At 44.9% G+C, this 11,284-nt stretch overlaps 1 pseudogene; it reads left to right on the top strand.

Annotated features, from left to right (window-relative positions):
* The first annotated feature begins 8,858 nt into the window (after positions 1 to 8,858).
* LOC144317147 (ferritin light chain pseudogene) lies at positions 8,859 to 10,929 on the top strand (annotated as a pseudogene).
* Positions 10,930 to 11,284: the final 355 nt, after the last annotated feature.

The following is an 11,284-nucleotide window of genomic DNA, read 5'->3' as shown; positions in this document are numbered from 1 at the left end:
TCATGAGAATCCTCTACACACCTCCTAGCATGGCTAATATTATAAAGCTTAAACATAACAAATGGCGGCAAGGATTAGGGGCAACTGGAAGGCTCCTACACTACTGGTGGTTATGTAACTTGGTATTACCACTTTGGAAAACAACTTGGTGGTTTGTTAAAATGTTAAACATACACAGACGGTAACATGACCTAGTATTCCACTCCCAAATATGCACCCAAAAGAAATGAAAGCATATGTCCACACAAAGATCCCTATAGGAATGCTCACAGTAGCTTTATTTGATGGAAACAATGAAAATTTCCCCCCACAGGTGAATGGAAAAGCGGATTTTGGTTTACATACAATAGGACATTGGGACTAACAGAAATAAACTAGTGAGACATGCAGCAACTTGGATGAATCTCAAAATTGTTATGCTGAGTGAAAGAAGCCCCTCCAGTAAAGAGTATATTTTGTATGAGTTCATTTATATAAAACTCTAGAAAATGTAAATTAATCTATAGTGACAGAAATTAGATCAAGGGCTGCCTGGGTATGAATGGCAAGAAATGAGAGTGGAGGAGGGAGGTATCAGAAAGAGGCAGAAATAAACTTTTAGGTGAAGGTTATGGTCTTATCATAACTGTGATGATGGTTTCATTGGTATATACACATGGCAAAACTTGATCAAATTGTGTACTTTTAATATGCGCTAAAAGCACCTGGGTGGCTCAGTCAGTTAAGCATCTGACTCTTGGTTTCAGCTCAGGTCATGATCTCAGGGTTGTGGGACCAAGCCCAGCATCAGGCTCCATGCTCAGCGTGGAGCCTACTAGGGAGTCTCTCCTCCTCTCCTTCTGTCTGCCCCTTCCCCCCATTCACACTCTCTCTCAAACAAATCTTTAAAAATTAAAAAAAAAGAATAAAAAATAAATGTGTTTATTGTTGGCCAATTATACTTCAAAAAAGCCTATATATGAATATGTATATATATATGAAGAGGGAGGAAATCTTAGCAGTTGTTGAATCTAAGAGAGTGGTAAGTATGAGACTGTCCATTGAACTACTCTCAACTCTTTTGCATATTTGAAACTTTTCATGATCAAAAGTCAGGGAGGGAAAAGAAAAAGAAAAGAAAAGAGCTCACACCTGTTGAGTATGATACACATTAGGCAAGATGTTATCTGGAGTTTATGCTGGGTTCCTGCTGGGGTCCCACACTGAGCCATGAGCCATGTGGAAGCCTTCTGGGGTGGGGTTGGAACCACCAAGTTCTTGCAAGAGAAGCACAGGAGTCTGGTGAGGAAGACCTCATCCCAAATAAGAGGGAGATGAAATATACTACTCTTGAATTTGTGCAAACAATTCAGATGTGCAAAAAAAAGTAAATTGTTCTCTGTAACTCACCATTTCCTCCAGCCTCCTATGTGACAAATACCAGGGAAAAAGTTAAACATGTCAGTTAAAAGTAATTCTCCTTGCCAGTATAAAATAGTGTCCTTGGGTAAACACTTGGTCTCTTTTGGATAAATATAGCTGACCCTTGAATGCAACAAGCACTGACACTCACACAGCTGAAGACCTACATGTAACTTTTGACTCCCCCAAAACCTAACTACCAATGATGGCCTTCTGTTGACTGGAAGCCTTGCTGTAAACAGTTAACACATATTTTATACATTATATATACTAAACACTGTATTCCTACTATAAAGTAAGCCAGGGGAAAGAAAATATTAAGAAAATCTTTCTTTTCTCTCTCATCTCTTCTCCTTTTCCTGGTTAACAAAACATCAAAGACAGCTCACACCACGCTTTGGCCGTGGACACAGAAGTTCCTGGGCTACGTGCTTCCTCTCAGGTCCTGAGGATTTCCTCCAATGTCCTTCACTCTTCCTGGCAGCTGGGCAGCCACCTGCTATACTGGGTTCTTACCAGTTGCCCTGCGGAGTAGACCAGCTGCTTCTACATCAGGTTTCTGTCACTAAAAATGAGGGAGTCCAAGCCATTGCCCCTGGGCTTCCACACTCTTTTCCTCCCCAATGCTGGCCTGAGGCCTCATCTGGGCTGCTCCAGCTCTCTGCTGGAGTAGCACCCATTGGGCTGGGACACTCAGGGGCCGTCTGTGCTCTGATGTGCAGGATGTGACTGAAGAGCACCCACAGACCCATGCCTAGCTATTGCTGCTCTGGTGTTAGTTTCCTAGGGCTGCCATAACACATTATAATAAACTGGGGAGCTTAAAACAACATAAATTTATCCTTTCACAGTCCTGGAGGCCAGAAATATGAAATCGAGGCATTGCAGGCTTGGCTCCTTCTGGAGGATCTAAGGAAGAATCTCAAAGCTTCTGGTGGCCACTGACAACTCTTGGCATTCTTTGGCTTAAGGCTGCATAACTCCAGTTTCTGCCTCCCTCTTCACAGGCCTTCTTCTCCCTGTACCTCTCTCCTGTTTCTAATAAGGATGCTCATCATTGGATTTAGGGTCCAACCTAATCCTGGATGATATCACCTCAAGATCCTTACCTTAATTGCATCAGAAAGAACTTTATTTCACCTAAGGTCACATTATGAGGTTCTGGGTGGACATATCCCTTGGGGCCTATAATTCGACCCTCTACCATGCTGAGCTAAAAGCTTTTCTTAAGCTTGGCACCCTCCTGGGCTATGATCAGGAAAGCGAGACTCTAGCCTCCAATACTCTGATTCCTCTAGACCACTCTGGGACTTTCTGCTGCTCCCATGTGCCTCTCATGATGTGATCCCAAGGGGCACAGGAGAAGGACACCTGCTTCTTCTCTAGGCATAGGTTAAAAACCAACTAACCATAGGTTAATTGAGCCATAGGTTCAAAATTAATTTTAAAACAACTGATACTCCAAGTAAGCACTCAGCCAATGGTGCCCCATCATGACAATGCCGATAATCATTGTGATTATAATTGTCATAAAAAATGAAAACCCAGTATTGAAACGATCTTACATCATTGTATATTAAAAATAGCCCCTCTCAAATTATGAACAAATGTATTATTTCCAGCTCATATAAAAACATTATTGATACCTGCTTGTGCTTATTATGGTTGAAATCAAAGTTATGAAGACATAATATACATATAATCCCATGTTTTATAAAAAACGTCTATCACAGTGAAAGCCTGCCATTAAACAGCTGCTTATTATCTCCTGAGCTTAACACCCTAACATGGATGAGAGTAAGCTTTCACAAAGGGGACAGGGTTCTGGCATTTTAATTATTATTTTAAGACCCAGCAGCTAATGTTGTCTCTCAGGAAATAGATTCAGTGACATTTAGCTTTTTGACCTTTAGAAGAAAAGGACAAAATCTCCAACAGAAGACTCTCCCAACCTGGTTTTCTATGCTTGCTGATGTGAAGTTATTTCCACAGCCACCACTGATAGGCAGAAATGGAACTGCCCTTTGGTCCCAGACCATTCATTTATTCACACATTCATAGTCATTGAGTGCCTGCCATGTGCAGGGCATTGGCGACAACCTGGTGAACTGGACAGGCCCTGCCTCATAGAACTCATAGGGAAGACAGATAAGCAGTGGAGGTAGTGGAGATGAATCTTGCTCCTCATACTCAGTGGCGTATATATACATATATTTCTTGATTTTTTTTATAACTTAATCTACTTTCCATGTCAAGCTCCCATTCCCCCAGAGTAACAGAAACATCATCTCAGCCCATTAGAGACCTCTTCTTACCATGGGTAGCATATAATTTTGGAGATGGGTCTTACAAAGTGTTGAGGGGCTCTTGGGGAGGGATTAGGAAGGGCAACAGTGTCTCTTGGGGCCACCTGAGGCTACTGAGCACTTGCATCTGCTGAGACATCCAGTATTCCATCTGGTGCTTGATATCAGCCTATGCGATCACCACTGAGATGTGACCCCGACCCATCTGTGCAGACCGTTGTATCCAGCAGCTCTGTATCCTGTGCCCGATCTGTGCTTGTGGGAATAGGAATTATTCTGGCGCATAGTGTTCTGGGATCCTAGACTCACTCCATACCTGTTCAGCTAGAGTTCAGCTAGAGTTCTGCTGCCGACCTGGATCTCCACATCTTTTCTCAGATTCCACAAACCTGTCTGTATCAGGTCTTTCTGCCACCCATCCCCATTCTGTCACTAAACAGTTTGTTGAAAGTGTTTAGCCCGAAACCTTCCATATGGAGATGCAGAGACCTACTTCCCTTCCATTCTGTGGCTCCACTGTCCTCTGTGTCCTTAGTGTCCTCTCCATGCAGCCAGCAGTGGAAAAGACAGTGGAGGAATGACTGGGGGCCTCTAGGTCCAGGTATGAAAGAGCAGAGATCATTTCTGTCAACAGTCCAGGGGTCACACTTAGTTATGGTCTCATCTGACTACAAGGGAGTCAGAAATGTCATCTAGCCGTGTGTCCAAGAGAAAAAAGAAAGGTTTTAGGGAGCACGATAGCAAATTCCGCCACAGGGGGAAGCCCTTCTCCCTCCAAGATGTTAAAGGAGCATTTTGCTTTCTGCTCTCCACATTGTTCCTCTGAAGCAATGAGCATATAATAGCCTCACAGGGGGTTTATGATATATTACCCAGCCTCACACATCATTTAAACTGTTGTAAGTGCTTTGCCAGCAGAAGATGGCATGCTCTGGGAGCACACGGAGGCCTTGAGCAATTTCAGCAACTGATAATAGAGAAAAGACTGTGACTGGGGCTGATGGCACAAAGCAGGTGTTAGGAGGCCAAAGCACTGGGTTCGTTTAGGACAGAAGAACAATAAGGCTGGAAAGACTGGGTAATGTGAGTCCCTCTTTATAATTTATATCACATAATCTAATTAACTTGGTACTTAAATAATACTGAAGTATTCCTTATATTAAGGAGCCTTTCCTCACTGAAGATTTTGACTCTACATGTACCTGACAGACGGTAGACCTCACCCCATTCACTGGGTTCGTCACTTTCAAAGTGCATGACATGGAAACCAACAACGGTTAAAACATGCCATTTGGGGGGCACCTGGGTGGTTCAGTCTGTTAAGCAACTGACTCTTGATTTCAGCTCAGGCCATGTTCTCAGGGTTGTGAGATCCAGCCTCAGCTCCGCACTCAGCAGGGAGTCTGCTGGAGATTTTCTCTCCCTCTGTCTCTGCTCCTCCCCACCCCCTCACTCCCTCTCTTAAAAAGAAAGAAGGAAAGGAAGAAAGAAAAAGAAAGAAAGAAGAAAGGAAAGAAGAAAGAAAGAAAGAAAGAAAGAAAGAAAGAGAAAGAAAGAAAGAAAGAAAGAAAGAAAGAAAGAAAGAAAGAAAGAAAGAAAGAAAGAAAGAAAAAACATATATATGGCATTTTGTGTAGCCCCCATGTTTGCATCACCTCATAGGCAGCCCTGACCAACAACCTGGAAATATTTGTTGAGGGCTCACCATATACCAGCATTGTCCAACCACTGTGGATGAGTTTTAAAAAGAAAAAAGAAGTCATTAACCAATATCCTTGCTGTTTTAATCTAATTGTAGAAATACTGCTAACAATAATTTAGCCTTTCTCTCATTGCTTCAACTGGGTGGTTCTGGACTGAGAAAAAAATCAAAGACAAAGGTTGACAGAGAAAGGTTTCATAGAAAAGGATACAGACAAGCCCAGAAAAAGAGAAGGGGAGAGAGGGGTGGAGTAGGCCGCTAGGAATTGGTATCAACTGAGACCAAGTCCCAAGGGAACACAACACAGGTAGATGAAAATGAAGTCAGAGGCAGTGAGGACAGATGAAGAAGAGCGAAGGAATCCAGACTGCGTCAACTACTCCGAAGTTTGTGCAGACAAATCATTTGTTGATCCACACCTTGATTTTGTAAGTTATAGACCATTTTTATAAAACTCTCATATTGTGAAGCAGAGAAAAGGGAAGAATTCTCAGTGTGAGTGTTATTGGCTAAATACCCTAATGTATAAACAAAACCATCTCTACTTTTCTAACGCATCCCCACGTATGTGTATGTGTGCGCATGGTATCCTCTGCAGCACTTTATAGAGACATAGAGAATTCACTGGGAACCACAATGAAATTTTTCAGAGAAAGACTTAATAACAGAGAAACTAAATGCTAAATCTGTGATACTCCCTAGTCATAACGGGATGTAGCCCGTATGACAGAACGATAAAGAGCTTTCAGAATCAACCATAACTAGATTCAAGTCCAGGCTCCCCTACATTCTGTGCTCTGTTGGTCAAATCAAACTGCTTAAGCCCTCGGAACCCCAAAGTACTTATCTAACAGGATGAAAATAATCTCTTCACAACTAGATTATGGTGAGAATTAAGTGAGATACCATCTGTAAACACCCAGCACTGTTCTAGTACATTGTGTGTGATCAATAAATGCTAATTCCCTTACATTCCTTAATGCTAATGTGGAATTAATAAACACCAGCCTTGCCATTTGGACATTCACAACACAGCACAAGCCCCGGTGATGGTTAGCTTTGGAAAGAGAGACACTGAGAATGTTCTGAGATAGACAGTAAGACCAGGAAGCCCCAGCAAGGATCATGTGATGGAAGAAGTTTACTTTGCATTTCAATCATAAGCAAAGTTCAAATTATCATCAACAGCATTAGCACAAGAAGGATAAAATGCTCTAATATAATAGGCTTGAATTTCTCTCTTAAGAACTTGAGAAATTAATTATATCCACCTTTTGCTAATCTCCCATGGGGGGGCACTAAGAGTTGTGAATGAAGGGCAAGTGAGGGAATGTTTTATTTTAAATTTTTTTTTAAAGATTTTATTTATTTATTCATGAGAGACACAGAGAAAAAGGCAGAGGGAGAAACAGGCTCCGTGCAGGGAGCTGGATGTGAGACTCGATCACAGGACTCCGGGGTCACGACCTGAGCCAAAGGCAGCTGCTCAACCACTGAACCACCCAGGGATCCCAAGTGAGGGAATGTTTAACCACAATTTGGACAATAATTTAAAAGTTAACTCTAAAGAAAGAGTCTTTTACTATTGTGCAGTTAATTAACTCCCAATTACTTTGCTCCAATGACTAAAGGTGACCGCTTCCTCACTGCTCACAATGAAACTTGCATTTTCCCCACATGGATACCACCCCTCCTCAGACATGGTCACTTAGCCCCTAGTAAGTGCAACATCTCCCTCTTGAATTTTAAATCAAATGGCTGCAGGCAATACAAGATCCAGTACAACACATGCTAAATCACAATTTGCGTCTGGAACACGCTTTGATGTAACAAAATTACAGGGCAACAGACCAACATTCAAAGATAAATTATTTACTCCTACTGATATGATTACTATAGAGGCAGGATTTGAAAGAGCACCCAAAATACAAAGTAAGGTGATTTGAGAATGTTACTTATGTCCATTTGGCATGTCCATCTCTACTCTATGAAAGAAAAATCTAGAAAGGAGGACGGTGGCAAATGAAACTAACCTCAAGCATTATGGGTCTGTTTGGCAAAGCACGGAGTGAGGTAGAGCTAGTCAGTCAGGATTCATTAGGCACTCACAGTGTCCACAGGGAGGCAGCAGGTGCTCACAGAGCCCTCTCATCAGCGGTAGATTCTCAGAAACTCCTGAGGGACACTTGGTGTGTCTTGATAGTTTCTCCAAACACTGAACAAAGACCAGACAGTATTATCTGCTTCGCTAATTTCAAGCTTTTTCAAATGATAAGCAAACCCATATACTGACAGTGAACAGATGCGATGTGTTGGTGTTCATCATTTATGATCTTCCTGCTTGGTGCAATCAGCCCTTCAACCCATAAACTCGAGCTCCTACTGTGCACCAACCACTAACCTGACTGCCTTTAGAGACTTTGGATTGCAGGCAAGAGCTAGGCAGGCAAAGAGACAGATGCAATCGGTTCTGAGAAGCGAAGTGGAAGAGGAAACCATGAGGCATAAGGAGTGCAGGGGGTAGTGTGCTTATCCCCGACTGGGCACTGGGGAGCTCAAGAAGTCTTCCTAAAAGAAATAACATCTCTGATTAGGGTTGTTTGTTTGTTTGTTTGTTTGCAGGGGAGGGGGGACTAGGTTTTTTATTTATTTTTTTATTTTTTTATTTTTTTTGGGGGGGGGGCTAGGTTTTTTAAAGGAAGCAGGAGCTATTCTAACAAGCAGGTCAGAGCAAGGTGGTGGTAACAATGAGGGCCCAGGTAGCCAAGAGATGCTGTGGAAAGACACGAGGCAGAAACTAGCAGAAACTTCGGGGGCTGATATTTGGGGTTCCACCTAGCACAGAGTGGAGGGTGCAAAGGGTTAAGGGGGGATGAGAGAAGTGCTGAGAAGCCAGTCAGGTTAGAGATGCAGGCAGAAGCCATGTCCTGAAGAGCCTTGTATGCCCTAAGGAGCGTGACTTTGATCCCAAAAGCAGTACAAAGCCATTGTAGGATTTTAGCAGGGACGCTCCCAGTTGAAGACGTGTATTCTTCTCACTGCAGCAAAGGTAGTGAGGCTAAGATCACGGTGGTCAAACGGTTGTCCTCAAGATAGAATAGGGCCATACAAGCAGTGCAGGTGGAGAAACGTTTGGAGAGAGGAGGAAAAGAAGAGCTCAGGTTGGCAAATGGCAAATTTATGGTGCCCGTGCTACATCCTGGGGAATGTGTCCACTTTGATTTATGAAAGAGGTGTGGGGTGGTGGCACAGATCCGGGGCACAAGTGATTGTGGATGGCACGCTAGGCTGTGGCATGGCTCTGTCACAGGCCTGTGGTCAGAATCCGCTCCCACCTGTCAGTGCCCACCCATGCCAGTTGTTAATATTCCTCCATAGGAGAGGATCCGGGATGACAATAGGAAAGGGTCGAGGATACAGAGCCCTGTGAGTTGTTCATAGGTCCGAAGATGAAGGCGGAGGAGGGGGCAGTGAGGAGAAAGAAGGAGAGGCTGGAGCTTTATAACAGCAAACACCAGGACGAATGTCTCAAGCTGAGAGGCAGCAGTGTCTGGGGAAGGGGAGCATAGGAAGCAGAGAAGACCCTGAACACGCTCATATTTTGAGAGAGAAAGTGGGCAGGTGGAGGAAGGGTCAAGCAACAGGAGAGAGCAGAGATGGACAACAGGATGCCATCCTTAAGCAAATAGGAGATGAGACGCAGAACCTTCTACCATGTGGAGCTATGCAATTATTGGGGGAGAACCCGGGAAAGGACTGAGAAAGGGGGTGCAGCAGGAAGTGAGGGAGGTTGGCTGGAGCTTCAGCTGGGGGCTCTCGGGGATGCGATGTGTAGGCAACGCAAGGAGAATGTTGTAGGTCAAAGTGTGACGAGCCAGGCTGGGGAATGTGTACTTGTGGATACTCACCAAAGTTTATTTATATATTTTTTAAAGATTTTATTTTATTTATGAGAGAGAGAGAGAGAGAGACCTAGGCAGGGGGAGAAGCAGGCTCCATGCAGGGAGCCCAGTGCAGGACTCGATCCTGGGTCTCCAGGATCAGGACCTGAGCTGAAGGCAGACGCTCAACTGCTGAGGCATCCAGGCATCCCCCTCACCAAAGTTTAATCTTGTTTTCCTAATAGATCTCTAGAGAGCGCGTATAAAACCAGAAGGGGCAATCACCCGGTTGGATTTAGCAGTAGAATTTTGCTGTAAAGACGAGGAAGCAAGGAAGCTGTCAAAGAATGTTATCAATGACATGATGGTGTCTATACTTTGAGACACGGGAAGGGAGAGGAAGGAGAACAAGGAGAGATGGAGGAGCAAGGCAAATCGGAGAACAGGCACAACAGGTATAAAACAGGTGTGTAAAAGTAAGAGAGCTAGAGGGACGCCTGGGTGACTCAGTGGTTGAGCATCTGCCTTTGGCTCAGGGCATGATCCCTGGTCTGGAGATCGAGTCCCATGTCAGGCTCCCTGCATGGGGCCTGCCTCTCCCGCTGTGTCTCTCATGAATAAATAAGTTAAATATTAAAAAAAAAAAATAAAAGTAAGAGAGCTAGAGTATTAGAAAAAGGTCATGGGGAAAATATAGATCTTTCAGATTTTGCTGGAGGAACAATTCCAAATGCGGTGAGGTAGTCCAAAGCTCAAAGTGGCTGCGTGCCAGGGAGGTTGATGGATGAAGAAGTTATGCAACTACACTTGGTAGTGGGTTGAGCTGTGTTTCAAAGCCAGTTCTCTTTGATTCCAAAGCCTATGCTCCTTCAATTATGGTTGGGCTTGAGATGAAGAGGGCCACAGTGCGCCAATGAGCCCAGAGGTCCCGCGGATATGTCTCTTGCTTCAACAGTGTGTGGATAGAACAGACCCAAGGATGCCCCTTCTTCCAGCCCCTGACCACCCTCCAATCTTTTTTCCAGTCGCAGCCTACAGAGCTATCTTCTGCATCACCCTCTGCCTGTGAGACCAGCCAACCTCCTATTTTGAGCTTAGCTCCTAATTACCCACCAACAGTGAGCTCCCAGATTTGTCAGTATTATTCCATTAAGTTGGAGGCCACTGTCGACCCCCTGGTCAACATGCATCTGCGGGCCTCCCACACCTACCTCCATCTGCGCTTCCATTTCTACTGCAAGGATGTCGCTGGATATGGGGGTTGGGGTATGGGCCACTTCTTCGGAGAGTTGATTGAGAAGCCTGAGGATACTAAGCATCTCTTGAAGATGCAAAACCAGAGCAGCAGCTGTGCCCTCTCCCAAGCTGTGCAGAAGCTATCCCAAGACAGCTAGGGGGTAAAACCCTGGAGGCCATGGAAGCCACTCTGGTTCTGGAGAAGAACCTGAACCAGGCCCTTCTGGATCTGCATGCCCCAGGTTCTGACTACACAGACCCGCAGCTCTGACTTCAGGAGAACCACTTCCTGGATGAGGAGGTGAAACTCATCAAGGAGATGAGCGACCACCTGACTAACCTCCACAGGCTGGCCGGCCCCCAGGCTGGCCTGGGCAAGTACCTCTTCCAAAGGCTCACCTGAGCATGACAGGGAGCCTCTGAAGCCCAGCAGCCTTTGAGGGACCCCTGTGGCATCCTCCTGGTGCCGGGGCTTGTGGGTAAGCCTCGCCCTGCAGCCACCAGGCAGCTTTTTGACCACCTGGGAACCCCCTCCCAAGTCTTGGGCCAAATGGAAACAATAAAGCTTTTTGGAGAAGAAAGAGAGAGAAAGAGAGGGAAGGAAGGAAGGAAGGAAGGAAGGAAGGAAGGAAGGAAGGAAGGAAGGAAGGAAGGAAGGAAGGGAGGGAGGGAGGGAGGGAGGGAGGGAGGGAGGGAGGAAGGAAGGAAGGAAGGAAACAGAAGAGAAGGAGGGGGAGGGAGAAGAAGACAAGAGGAAG

This window comes from Canis aureus, chromosome 1, assembly GCF_053574225.1.
Source record: "Canis aureus isolate CA01 chromosome 1, VMU_Caureus_v.1.0, whole genome shotgun sequence".
Lineage (NCBI taxonomy): Eukaryota > Metazoa > Chordata > Mammalia > Carnivora > Canidae > Canis > Canis aureus.
This window is presented reverse-complemented; position numbering and strand designations above follow the sequence as displayed.